General features: G+C 43.1%; 1 protein-coding gene across 3 annotated transcripts in view; it reads left to right on the top strand.

The window, feature by feature from the left end:
• The window catches only part of GRID1 (glutamate ionotropic receptor delta type subunit 1), a 1,972,711-nt gene that overhangs the window by 1,886,489 nt on the left and 71,063 nt on the right, over positions 1-15,159 (top strand). The window lies entirely within an intron of this gene.

Genomic DNA, 15,159 nt, shown 5'->3' with positions numbered 1-15,159 from the left:
AGTTTATCTGGCAATGGGGTTGCACCACAAGCTCGGCATTTTTTTGAACTTTCTCGTCTGGAAGGACTAGGGGACCGATGCCTTTTAGATGTCAACCTTCCATCAGACTGGTGTCGGGAACTAGTCGACCGTCTGTGACTGGAGCTTGGACGGGACTGTCCACTGTGATGGCCCGAAGTCTTGTTAGACATGTCTAGGCATAAAGGGCTGAAACAAGAGTAACAGCGTAAGCCACTCTTTTGCTCAAAAATAAAAAATTCTTTCTTTTTATTAAAAATTTTTTTTTTTTTTTAGGTGCGAGCCCTTACCTAAGAAATCGAAGGTCTTGATCTGACAGCGGCTGACTCATGACCGTGGGGGCAGGTTTAGGGGTCACAAGTAGCAGAGCAAACACTAAAGAAAAAGTAAAGGGAAAGCTAACAATAAATGGGGAGAAGACAGCCTTTCCCCCCAAATGTCAAAAAGAAAAAAATCCATCAATATAAAATTCCCCCTTTTTTAGTTTTTTTTTTAAAACCCTATATATTTCCCTTTTTTTATATCCCCCTTAATTATTTATTTATTTTTATACAAGAAAAAATATAAAAAAATAAACCCCCTAATTTGTAATTAAAACTAACAGTTTTTACAAAAATGAGTACTCACCATACAAGGCCAGAGCACTAGAGGAGCATTCAAGAAGCTGAACTTACTGGGGAAAGCCTAAGGCTATAATGAAAACCTGAGCCCTTTAAAGAGAGAAGGAGGGGCGGGAACAGCCATCCCCCTGATTCTCAGCCACCTCCTACACTTCAATACTAACTTAGGGCAAACTTCCATATATTTGCCCACAACTAAGATGGCGCTGTGAGCATCAGATGCCCCTGCATGCGCCGTGCGGCCGGGAACGTCACTCGGCCCATCTACAACTATGCAGGAAGAGAAAAGACCGAGTACAGCAGCGGATTCGCACCATGGGGCTCACCATCCTGGATGCACAAAAGAAAAAATGGACAGGACTAGCAGACAGTAAGTCAAAGTAAGGTAAAAACGGAAGCCCTTACCTGCCCCCACTGAAACTCTCAGCTTAGCCATAATATGCAGACCTGTATGTTCCAAGTTAGGAAATGCTGCTGCCCCAAAAGACCCTGAGAAGGGGCTCCCCTCTTATCAGCACTTGTTAGCAGCCCAAGTCAGGGGACCGCGTTCTGGGAGAGGCCTGAACCCAGACGGAAACTGCCTGAGGCAGAGGTAAAGGACCCGCACAGACTATCCATCAGGTATGAGGAAAAAAAGGAGAATGCTATTGGGGGGTAGAGTTGTCTTTTTTATAAAGTATTAACTATCCTGAGGGGAGGAGTCCAGGGCAGAGCTTATCACAGGTATGCTGCCATGTAGGCACCAGGAAAGTAATGTTCTAGTAGATAAAGTATGTGAGGTGGATCTTCAGTCAATTTATAAATCTGAGTACCAAGTAAAAAAAAAAAATTACCGTATTTATCGGCATATAACACGCACAGGCGTATAACACGCACATTCATTTTAAGATGGAAGTTTCAGGAAAAAAACTTAAATTTTAAATAAGGAACTTTGAAGCAAAATAAGGGTCAGTGCCCATCTGCAGCCTCACCATTGCCATCAAAGCAGCCTGATCAGTGCCCATCTGCAGCCTCACAAGTGCCATCAATGCAATGCAGCCTCATCAGTCCACATCAATGCAGCCTCACAAGTGCCATCAATGCAACAGCTTTACCATTACCATCAGTGCAGCCTGATCGATGCCCATCTGCAGCCTAGAGGGGACAGGGAGGGGGGCAGGACGAGCGCAGACAGATTAAATACAATGAGAATCTCCTATGATAGACAGAACAGTGGTCCAATGGCGGCCCAGGAGACGGGACTTCCTATTACAGAGGCCACCAAGTAAACAGGAGTTTCTCACTGTATGTAATCTGATGGCACTCGTCCCGCCCCCTTCCCTGTCCCCTCCGAGGCAGTTAAAATTGAAGTATTGGCGTATAACACGCACACGCTATTTGCACCCAATTTTCATGGTGAAAAAGTGAGTGTTATACGCCAATAAATACAGTATTTAATTCTAGTGAAGTGTTTTTTCTAGAATGAAATGCTATCATTATTCTACTGCATATAGGAAGAATTATCACCTCAGTATCTTCTCTCCATTGATCAGACTGCAATATTGTAATTTTGTAGCAAGCCACACAGTGAGAGGCTGCAAAAGGCAATGATCTCTGTGTTAGATAAACACAGTCATGAACTTCAAAACATACTGTATGTGATTTTGTCATCTCTAACCAGCATTTCAAAGATCAAATATGATTTCCTTCTTATAGAGATGTCTTGAATATTCAGTCAGAATAAGTTGTGCCTTTTTAAGGACAGGTTTCCCGCACAATAATTATCCTTGAGTAATTTTTAACGAAGATATTTTTAAGATACAAAATCAATCAATATGACACAGTCTATGCTTGTGAAACTTATTCACGGAGACGTGTGGTCACACAAAATAGAAATTTTATTGGTAAACAAACACAAATAATCACATGAAATTAAGATACCGATTGCGTTATATGAACGTCTTGAAAATCAATAAAAACACTTTGCAAAAACGGGCATACCGTCCCTTTGACATAATACCACCATGATAATTTCTCGGTAGAATCAATAACCTTGTGAACTTGACAATTAAACAGAACATCTGTATTTCACACGTACAACCGTTACTTTGCTGCAGGTAAGTAAGTGGTTAAAATTGTGAAATAAATTAGACGTTTGCTTTGTCAATAAATGTGGCAACTATGCAAAAAGAAAAATATAATGAAAAATCTGAATCTTTAGAGAAAAATCTACAAGGCGGTTATTGATTCAGGAGAATGATTATCAACTGTATAATATTCAATACATTAATATCTGTGAGAACATATCAATATTTGAGAGAACATGCAAGATAAAATCAGCATGATATAATTACCCATTCCAGGATGGCTGCAGTTCCTATGGGCTGGTTATCAGAGTTAAAATGGCTGCCGTGGTTTCAAAAATGGATACTCCTAAAGAGGATTTACTTCTTGTGACCTCCGAGTTCTAAGTATTAGGTGTTGAGGAATTTTCATGAATGTAAAGATATGTATTCATGCATGGTGCATGAGTGTCTGTCTGGGAGTGTGTGTGTCCCCCAGTGTCCCCCCTCAGGGTGGATCCCTGAGCTCTCCCCCTGAGCTCTCTCCTCCTTCCGTTTTTTTTTTGTCTCCCCTCTTCCTTGCCTCTAAATACCATTTCAGATAATAAGACCATAAAAATTATAATGGCTCTGCCCAAAAGGAGGTGGCTCACTTCCCATTGGGTTAGGAGACGTAATGATTAATTTCCTCTGGAAATTTAGTGAGTTCAAATAATACCACCTTCAACCACCAGGTGTCTCACACGTGTTTTGGGTCCATCCTTTTAAATTAATACGTTCTATTTTCATAAGGTGTATAATGGTAAGGATAAGTATATACCTTTAAATATTCTGGTACTCGGTCTAATGTAAAATACACTCAGTATAAGTTTGATTAATCATCATTACATAACTTGGTTATATAACTGTATCTCTATAAATGTATATCTGTAAAACTGGTCTATCTAGGAAATACACACATTGATATATATTTCATCAATACTACATACAAATGATTATCTATATGGATACCTGTATAACTTCTGGTATCTCCACTGAACATTTGTTTATCTTAAGTGTAGGCTACAATTTTATATGATTATAATCATGATTACATGTTTTTCCTAATACTAATTTGTTACCTAAAACACTTCTACTTATAAAATCACACTTTCATATACATTTTCTTCATAGCAAAGTTGTTGGGTCCGCAGACGCCAACATTATAATGTCTCTGTGACCTACAATGTCAGAGATAGTTTAAAATGACTTATAATAACCTTATTGATATCTTAAAATATTTTTTACTAGCACAATATTCAACTTTCTCTAATGTGTTGAGAGGGACCTTGAACATTCTCACTGGGTGTTTAGAACTGACTTGTTTGTCTAAACCATCCTAAAAGTTCATACAATGGGTTCTGTTAGCCAAGGTGTTAGCTATTTAAACAGTTCTCCACTCGAACACAATGAGTGAGGCTTCTCTATGCTAGAAAAGTCTATGTCACCTTGTGTCCTGTGGCAGCTTTTGTTTATTCACAATACCATGTAAATATCTCCTTGTTTTGTGACAGGAATAGTCTTTGTTCCAACAGCTTCCTTTACAATACATGCTTGTAAACGTCTTCAATATTTGAGGTAGTAGAGAAAGGCTTGGTTAAACATGAGAATGTCCATTTTATCCTAAAAGTCCCCAAGAGGGCAACAGTTCAACTATTTAACATCACAGTTCATCTACTTGGTGAGGCCTAAGCATCTCTCATGTTTCTGCCAGTAAATATAAAATATATTTCTTCATGAATTCACAACAGAGAGAAAAGCAGATGAAGGCAATGTCAGGGGGAGTACCGTGATCTCTGTGAGAGATAATATATACCCATAAGTGTTGAGTTAGGCATACATGGGTAGTTTGTTTCATTCAGCCAGCAGGTTGATGTCAGCACAACAATGTGGGATTTAAGGATCTCTCCCACTGTGCTATTGTATTCTGACAGAGGCACTCTCCCTGAAATAGACTGATCGACGCTTACAGCCATTGGCTGCAAGCACTGATCAAATGCTAGTTTTCCAGCAAGACTGTTGGACAGAAGCCAGTGGTACACATGCACTGAAAGTCGGACGGTTCCTACTGAACTGGCCAATTTTTGGTACATGTATGCTGGACTTTACACTTACATATTGCTTAACATGCAGTCAGTTAACATGAAAAATATATCTGATACTAGGTCCAATTTATTGCCACTGCCCACAAAATTTCTCTTTCCCTTTAACATCGTAATTATGCTGCTCCCTATTATCACAGATATTAGTTATCACACAGTTCCCTAACCCATAAGGCTAATCTTAAAGCTCTAAAAGTAAGTCAAATTGTTTATATATTCTACTTTAATGAGAAAAAAATTCTGATAATGCAGATTTCCCATATATCCTACTTTATTCCAGAAACACAATTAAATTCATTGATCTGAGCAGCCCAACTCTTTTTTTTTTTTTTTTATTTATTTTCTCAAAAAGTATTGACAGTTTCTCCTCCCTGAAATTATTGATCAACAGTATAATGAATTTGTAGTATAAATGGTTTAAAGCTGGGAAGTCCTCTATGCCAAAAAGCATGAGACACAAATATGTTTTACTTTTAAAGAGATTTGCCAGACCATTTGTTTTCACAGCAATCTTCAAATAATATTAAAATCCTTAAAGGGGTTGTAAAGTCAGAAGTTTTTTTTTATGTTAATCCATTCTATCTAAGATCTAATATAAAAAGCCTTCTGTGTGCTGCAGCCCCCCTCGGTCCCCCAATACTTACAGAAATTCCATCCCTGTCCAGCAATGTCCACGAGTGTTTCAGCCATCTATGACTCTCCCTCCTGATTGGCTGTGACACAGCAGCGGCACCATTGGCTCCCGTTGCTGTCAATCAAAGTCAGTTAGCCAATCAGGACAGAGAGGGGGTGGGCCAAACTACAGCTCAATGTCTGAATGGACACGCTGCAGCTCAGGCTTGGGTACCCCACAGCAAGCTGCTTGCTGTGGGGGCACTCAACAGGAGGGAGGGACCAGGGGTGCAGAAGAGGGACCCGAGAAGAGGAGGATCCAGGTTGCTATGTGCAAATCCACTGCAACAGCGCAGGTAAGTATGACATGTTAGTTAATTTTAAAGAAAAAAAGAGACTTTACAACCACTTTAAGACTGCTTCTGGGCAGTGCCATCTCAGATGTGATGTCAGCAGCCCAAACAGACTCAGAGCTGTCAAGTTAAACTCTATAGTATTCACATTTTCTTTTCCCCCAGCAGCTAAATACATTTTTATAGGAAGGTAAGAGGTGGAATACCTGTCAGCAGAGAGAATAAGACAGTCCCAGAAAAGTGGAGGGCTATGAAGGTGAAGGAGGTGACTGTGCTATATAATTGACTAGTCAATTTTCTAGCGAGTTCAAAGGCTAACTGCAAGTAAATAAAAATGAATAAAGGAAAGGAAAACAGTGCAAGTAAGCATTAAAAATATTTGATTTTAAGTTAGTAGCCCACTATTTACTGCCCCTACAATCCCAATTACTCACTATTTCTGTTGATTTTTCCCCACAAAACCCCTCAGTTAAAATTGTGTGATTTTAACCTAAATGCACTGTGAAGGCTACAATGTTCTTTGAATCCAACAGAATAGCCATTAATGCTTTTAATCTTTTGTGCTTTTACCTGATACTTAGTGATTCCGGGAAGGAGCAAAAGCAAAAGAGTCAACGTTCTAGCAAAAACATGTTGTATTCATCTGTATTTTCCTATCATGTTTGGCAAAACTTTTGGAAACTTTTTTTTATGTTATTCTATGATGCAAAAACATGTTATTTAAAAACAAAATTTTATTTAGGAATATTTTAAGAACAAAATGTTTTTTTTATACCAGATGCTTAAATGCAAAACAGTTTTTTTTTATTCTATATTTCATTTGGTATGTAACTTTGAAAACGATATTTCAGTAATAATATTATATATTTCATAATTACACCCACACACAACCTCTGTAGTTGAGTTTTACCTAAGATGGTATGTATCTCTGAGCAGTATTATTTTGACCAAACAATTCAGTATCACTTAAAAAATGTTCTATATTATTTAGTTAGTTGCCTTTTTGGCTGCTCTGAAATAAATAGCAACATTATTATAGTTTTGGATAGAGCAAAAAAGGGTTAAAAATATTGTATTGAACTGATCGTCCATGATTCTGCATGTGTTTTTAGAACAGAGTGAGAATAAAATAGACAATAGGGAAACAAACAGCAGTAAAACAATAAAATTGCAGAGGGTTCTACTTCAACCACTTGCCATCTGAGGCAATTTTGACATTTTCCAAATACATGTTACATGTTTAAATAAAAAAAAAAATATTAAATAAATTCAGGAAAATCACACTTAAATTCATTTTACTACACAGAAACAAAACATAATAACCAAGTTTTAGGTAAAATATAAAATACGAGGGGGCGTGTCCTGATGTGAACACAGGAAGACGTGTATCTGGGGAGCTCCGGGCATCCTGATGTAATCCTTCGCCATCCGTGCATCCGACTTGTCAAATCAGGCTGACACCCTGCCAGCCCATTCCTTGGTGTCCCCTGCCTTGTCCTGGGGCAAAATTGCGGAGTCTATCCCCCCTGGGGCCGTCTACTCACCATAGACTCCAGGCACCTGCGGCCGCCGCCATCTTGTGGGCCTGAGCCACTCGGAGGAGATCTGATCCCGACCGGACTGGAGGTAAGGGACTGTCCTCCATCCATCCATCCACATCTGCCTGCCCATCCACCTGCCTGGTGCGGTCCGGAGGCCCGTTTGGCTGCTGAGGAGGTCCGTGGCGGCCGCGGCCTGGCGCGGCCTAGTACGGCCTACAAAGCACCGGCATTTCCTGAGAAGCCATCCCGCCGGGGATCCATCCATCCACATCTGCCTGCCCATCCACCTGCCTAGTGCGGTCCGGAGGCCCGTTTGGCTGCTGGGGACGTCCGTGGCGGCCGCGGCCTAGTACAGCCTACAAAGCACCGGTGTTTCCTGAGCCGCTACCCCGCCGGGGGGGCGCCGCGGCCGGCCTGCGCGAACTCGGGCGCGTGGACCATCTGTCACCTCCTGCCCTGCCATCCATCCACACTCCTGCCATCCATCCACCCCCCTGCCAAGGCCTGGTGTGCTGCCCAGCAGAGACTGCTTACCTGAACCGGCTGAAAACTCCAGGGGCCTAGTGTATATCATCTGCCTTCTTCTGCCTCTCTCACTGCCCTGGACCCTCTCCACCCTAGTGCCCCCAGCTTCACATCCTCACCACCTGGTCCCTGCCTTGTGTCTGCGGTGAAGTTAGGAGCTGCTGGTGAACACTGACGACCGGCCCAGCGTGTTCGCTCCTGGGGCTCAGCGCCTGCTGCCAGATTGATCGCCCTCTAACTGCCTCCTGCACGCTCACCTGGGCACGGATAAAAATCCCATATAGAGGGCTCTCGGGGTGAACTATCTGATGTCCTCCTCCTCCAAAAAAGGGAGGGGGTCCTCCAAAACCACAAAGACCGACGCACAGTCCAGGCTACCGCTGTCATCTTCCCCACAGACCGACCCAATACTAGTGGGGCGGCTTCGGGCCTTGCTGGCCGACCTGGAAATGGACCCTGGCCCGGCTCCAATGGCAGAGGGATCAGCTCCACCGCCTCAAGACAGTACGGCCACGATCCTTGATGCGATCGAGCGAAGTAGGACCTCGCTGCTGGTACGCATCGACCACCTCGCTGAGGAGTGTAACCTTATACGGAACGACCTCGATAAAATAAGGGGGAGAATGACCGAAACCGAGTCCAGAGTATCTGCCACCGAAGATCTTACGGCCACCCATGCCACCTCTATTGCCGAATTGCAGCGCACAGTACAGTCCCTTGTCGCAAAATCGGACGACGCCGAAAACAGGCTGAGGCGCAATAATGTTAGAGTCCTGGGTCTGCCTGAAGGAGAAGAAGGGGACCACCCTGCTGTATTCGCAGAGGAGTTCTTTAAAAACCTATTGGGCTTCACGGACGTTCCTCCTACATACGTTGTTGAAAGGGCCCACCGGGTGCCCACGGGCCGTGTCATCCCAGGAAGTCCTCCCAGGCCTTTTTTGGTCCGCTTCCTTAACTATCGGGACAGGGATAGGATTCTCTCGGAAGCCCGCAAACACCCCACGCTCAAACATTGCAACTCCTCTATTCTTCTTTTCCCTGACTTCTCGGCCGATCTGCAGAGGAAGAGGAAAACCTTCAATGATGTCCGCAGACGACTCAGAGACAAGAACATTAAATATGGCATGCTCTACCCAAGCCGCTTACGAGTCCAACATGATGGAGCGACCCGCTTCTTTGACAACCCAGCGGATGCTGACGACTGGCTGACCAATTTGCGCTAAAAGTTTTTCCTCAATAAGTCATCTAATGCACGGATCTTCCACATCCTGGTTTTGATCTATCCTACTAAACTGTCTGTAAACATCGGAGTTACCTCAAGTGTACCTCTACACGTAACCCCCCCCCTCCCAGTTTTTTGTTTTTTGTTAGTTTTGATCTTATCTCTCAGAGCGGAGGGCCGGGTTTGATTTTTTTTTTTTTTTTTTTTCTACCTATCTGGAGAACTCCACCAACCGGCGGTACTATACAACTGCTCCAGATCACCTGGTTCTCCTGGCTGTGTTGGGATACATATCCCCTAACCCTCACCTACTGTTAGAGGCTGAACACTAGCTGGGGCGATCCCAGGAATTTTGAGCCTCCAGTAAGAGACATTTACTATTCAAGTCGAGCTTAAATTCAGCTCAGTGCTAATGAAGACTGCACTGTGACCTGACTACCAGGTTCACAGGCATAGTGTTTTGTTTTTTTTGTTTTTTTTTTTGGGTATAGGCCGCTTCCTGACCTCCCCCATGTTGTTTCGGGGGATGTTGGGAAATGGTAGGATAAGCACCTGGTGCTTGGGAAGATTTAAATTGGTTGCTATGTTTTCTATGTTATGTGCGGTTGGCCCTGGCTCTAAATACACTCATCGGGTGGGTTTCAGTTGGGACGCATTCACCCAGAGGTTAGCAATTCTCCCCTGGTATCATGGAGTCACGTGATCAGGAAACAATGTCGGTGATATCCTGGAATGTCAGAGGCCTCAACTCCAAATTTAAAAGGGCACTGATGTTCCAGTATGTCAAGTCGCACAACCCACAGGTGCTGATCCTACAGGAGACCCACTTGACGGGTGGCAAACTGATGGCCTTGAAAAAGCCCTGGGTGCAGAAAACTTTCCATGCCACGTATTCCTCATATGCCAGGGGGGTCTCTATACTGATAAATAAATCCTACCCGTGTACTGTTGAGGCGGTTCATACAGACCCTCATGGCAAATTTGTGATTTTGGTATTGACGGCCTGGCAACAAAGGTATATCATAGTAGGAGTTTATATCCCACCACCTTTCAAACCGGAGGTGCTATACACTATTTTGGAGAGGATTACCCCGTACTGTCCAGCTAAATTGTTAATCCTAGGGGACTTCAATAATACCCTCTCCCCTGATCTGGATAGGCCCACGCCTTCGCAGTCCTCTACTGGGGACCTGCTGGGGTGGACACTTTCAGCAGGGGTTACTGAGGTATGGAGGTGGTTACACCCCCAGACTAAAGCATATTCATGTTTTTCTACCTCATATAAAACCTCCTCTAGAATTGATTATGCGTTTGCAAATCAACTTATGCTAAATGATATAGTGGAAGCAACATACCTACCTAGCGGGCTATCTGATCATTCCCCTCTCAAGATCACTATGCGGACCAGAAACAAACGCAGTGGCTCCATGTGGCGCCTTGGGGCCCACTGGATCTCCCATGAGGAGATTTCAGGGCAGACTCCACAAACACTGCGCGAATTCTGGGAACATAACGCGGGGTCATCCTCTCCACCCATAGTTTGGGACGCCTTCAAGGCGTTCACTAGAGGACACTACATGTCAGCAATTAAGGCGGTGAAAGTAAATCAACAAGCCAACACAAGGCAGTTGGAGGGGGAGATTGAAGCGGCATCAGCCACTTACGGGTCTGACCCCTCGGTTTCCAACTTTGAACAGCTGCAGTCCGCAAAGAGAGATCTCCACCTCCATCTCACTGAGGTTACACGCTTAGAGGTATTCCACACCAAACAAAGATTCTTTGAGCAGGGGGATAGAAATGGCAGACTACTGGCAATGATGTCCCATCATGACACCCCCATAACTCTGATCCCCGAACTGATCTCTCCCACGGGTGAATCTATTACGTCCCAAGAAGGTATCCTAAAGGAGTTTCAGGCCTTTTATCAGGCACTATACAGTACCACACTCCCTCGGGATGTGACCCCTGGCGAGATGGCGCCTCTCCTGGACCCCCTGGCTCTGGGGTGGCTCTCGGATGAGGAGAGGTCCCATCTGGTTAGGCCTATCACTGCGGAGGAGGTACATGCTATCATTAATGCACTGGCGGTTGGGAAGGCACCGGGTCCTGATGGTTTACCCGTCGAATTTTATCGGTCTCATGCGGATCTGCTGGCCCCCCTGTTGGCGGACCTGTATACCCGATGTCTGGGGGAGGGAGCGCTCCCACCATCTATGGCAGATGCACACATTATTCTAATCCTTAAGCCCAATAAAGATCCCAAACGGTGCGCCTCATACAGGCCCATTGCACTTCTTAACACTGATTTCAAAATCTTATCTAAACTAATTACTGTTAGACTCAACCCACTTCTGCCCTCTATTGTAGACACAGATCAGACTGGGTTCATGGCACACAGGTCAACGGATATTAACCTCCGCAGATTATTCACCAATTTACATGCCATACATGACAATGTGGGCACTAGAACGGTTGCCTCCTTCGATATCGAAAAGGCATTCGATTCAATCGAATGGCCATTTCTCTGGGAAACCCTGCGGAGGATGGGATTTCCGTTGGTTTTTATTGCCTGGCTGCAAACTTTATACAAATCCCCGAAGGCAGCAATCAGATTGGGAGGAAATGTTTCTCCCCCCTTCCCGCTGTCCAGGGGTACAAGGCAGGGCTGCCCCCTCTCTCCGGCATTATTCGCAATAGCTATGGAACCAGTGGCGGAGGCACTGCGGGTCTCACCCCATATAAAAGGATTAAAAATAGCCTGGCTGGAGGAGAGGGTAGCTCTGTATGCGGACGACCTCCTCCTCTTTCTGAATGACGCGGACTCCTCTCTTAGAGGAGCGCTGCAAGTATTGACTGAATTCTCCAAAGTAACAGGATTAAGGGTGAACTGGACAAAATCCCAGTTGCTGGCTATTGACACTGAGGCAAAAAGACTGGCCCCGCAGGATCTGCAGATGCAGTGGGTGGACGAAATGGTGTACTTAGGGGTACGCGTCTCGAGAGACGCATCCAGCTTTATCCCCCTTAACCTAGACCCGGTAGTCCAAGTAGTCAAGGCCAAACTCAAAGCTTGGGAGAACCTTCCTCTATCCCTATTGGGCCGCATTAACTTAATTAAAATGAAAATCATACCTAAATTTACATACCTATTTCGGAATTCCCCACAATGGATACCTCGCTCATTTTTCAAGAAATTGAACCAAATTTTCTCCTCCTTCCTCTGGGGTCCATATCCCCCTAGATTTAAACTCTCCACACTAATGCGTCCGGTGTCGCAGGGGGGGCTGGCATTCCCAGACTGCCAGAAATATTTTCTGGCAGCCCAGCTGGTCACGGCAGTTTGGTGGCTAGTACCGGATGCGTCCAACCCCGCTGCGGTTCTGGAGGCTGCGGTGGTTCGCTCTGTGGAAGCCCTTACACATTTACCGCTTCGAGGTCCCAAGGCTCCATATGATTTGACCACCTCCATGCACACGACTCTAAGGGCCTGGAGGGCAGGACTGGAACTCGAGAAGTTCCCACGAAATGCAGTCTCCCCGCACACCCCCCTTTGGAACAACCCTACCCTACCCCATCTCTACTCATTACCAGACCCTAAAATATGGGCCAAATGCGGTCTTAAACTGATATCTGACCTCACCACCGGCACCGCCATACACTCCTTCAATCACCTGGTATCCCAATACAATGTGCCTCCCTCGCATCTATTTCGCTATATGCAACTGTCTCATGCGTTCAAAGCCCAAATAATACCCAACGACACGCAAATAGTGCAATCCGATCTGGAGAGGGTCACAAGATATGAATGTACCAAGAAACCGACCTCAGTCCTTTATGCACATCTCCTAAGAGTTTCCTCTCCAGATCTGTCAAAGCTCCGGCAGCAATGGACACAGGATATCCCGACACTGGACTCCGAGGATTGGGAGGACATGTGGGAATTCCCCTTCAAAATCCTGGTCTCACTTCGAGACCGTCTCATACAATACAAAATACTACATCGGGCATATCTCACCCCATATAGATTGCATAAGATGAGAACCTCCCTGTCCTCGGAGTGTTGGAGATGTACTGGGGATCCAGGTGATTTTATACATATTTTCTGGTCCTGTCCAGCAATTAAAAACTACTGGTCAGAAGTAATATCTGTAATACAAGAAGTGGTAAAAACGGACATAGCACCGACCCCGCAGATCTGCCTTCTAGGTTTAGTGGAAGAATTAGCCCCCAAGATAGCAGAGAGAACCCTCATAGGGCTCTTGCTCTTTTATGCAAGGAAAATGATCACTCTCTGCTGGAAAAAACGTGCCCCGCCATCCATATTGCTATGGAAAACACATGTCAATAAAGTAATACCACTCTATAAGGAAACCTATCAAAATAGGGGATGCCCCAAAAAATATGATAGAGTGTGGGCCAAATGGCTAGCTGAGGCCTCCACGGCAACCGCAGACTGATTGAACAGGTACATAATACCAGTCTACGGGAGAAAGTGATACTGATACATTGGTTGATTTTATGGTAATGTAACCTCGGAAAAGGGTTTATTTGACATCTAATATTGTCCCATGAATCTCAGCTGATAAATCTGATCCTGAAATACTTAATTGAGCAGGAGCCAATACCGCACTAGGTTTGTTTGTTATTGTTTTTTTTCTTTCGGACATGCTACAGATGTATGATATTAATGCTGGATGCAGCCCAATGGCCGGCTGGCACTGACTCCTGCGTGGGTCTAGTCCCAATGCTGTGGCAGGTTTAATTGTTGTTAATTGTTTGTATGTCTTATACTCAATAAAAAGATTTTCAAAAAAAAAAAAAATATAAAATACTGTATGATGTTGCATCAAGTAAAAAAGATATCAAACATGTCAAGATTTAAAATTGTGTACACCTGTGAAATGGCGACAAACTATGTTACCTTAAATCACCTATAGGTGAAGCTTTCAAAGCGTTTACAAGTTAACATTTTAGAGCTAAATGTAAATACCAGAATGATTGCTCTCACTCTTACATTCGTGGCAATACCTCACATATGTGGTACGATCGCTGTTTACATATGCATGCAGGACGTAAGTGAGCGTTTGCATTTTTGCATGAGCACGGCGGGAAGGGAGTGCTTTCATTTTTTTCAATTTAATTTGTTCAAATTAGTTTTTTTTCCTCAGACCACTTTTACATGAAAACTGATCTCCAGCTTTGAAAAACAATACCAGGTTAATTGCTGCAGCCTCAGGTATGATCTTGGTATAACTGCTTCCAGTCTAGGACATACAGTATCTCACAAAAGTTAGTACACCCATCACATTTTTGTAAATATTTTATTATATCTTTTTATGTGACAACGCTGAAGAAATGACACTTTGCTACAATGTAAAGTAGTGAGTGTACAGCTTGTATAACAGTGTAAATTTTCTGCTCCCTCAAAAAAACTCAATACACAGCCATTAATGTATAAACCGCTATCTATCTATCTATCTATCTATCTATCTATCTATCTATCTATCTATCTATCTAGATAGATAGATCTATATATCTATATGTATATGTATAAATATATATATATATATATATATAAGATAGATAGATAGATAGATAGATAGATAGATAGATAGATAGATAGATAGATAGATAGATAGATAGATAGATAGATACTGTGTGTATATATATATATATATATATATATATATATATATACATACATACATACATATGCAAAAGATGTGGGTGCAGCGCTTGTGCAAAAATATATTCCCAATACCTTGAAAAAGGAAAAAAAATACAATTCAGATAATGGTGAAAAAAGTCTGAAAAATAAAAAACTAAGGTAGAGTTCAAATACGTGAAAGTGAAAAACTACAACCAAATAAGATGGGAAACACATAAAATGCATTAACCAATAACGTGCTCTAATGATATAACAAATAGTAAATTAATAACGTGCTCAAAACGGTGAGATATATAATATACAATCAATAGTATTGAATATTGAAAAACCTGTAGAGAGTATTCATGAGTGTATAAAAAATAACCTAACACCTAATAAAAATAATAAAAATTCTCAAATACATTGGTAAAAAAAGTC

Source organism: Aquarana catesbeiana, linkage group LG08 (assembly GCF_042186555.1).
Source record: "Aquarana catesbeiana isolate 2022-GZ linkage group LG08, ASM4218655v1, whole genome shotgun sequence".
Taxonomy (NCBI): domain Eukaryota; kingdom Metazoa; phylum Chordata; class Amphibia; order Anura; family Ranidae; genus Aquarana; species Aquarana catesbeiana.
This window is presented reverse-complemented; position numbering and strand designations above follow the sequence as displayed.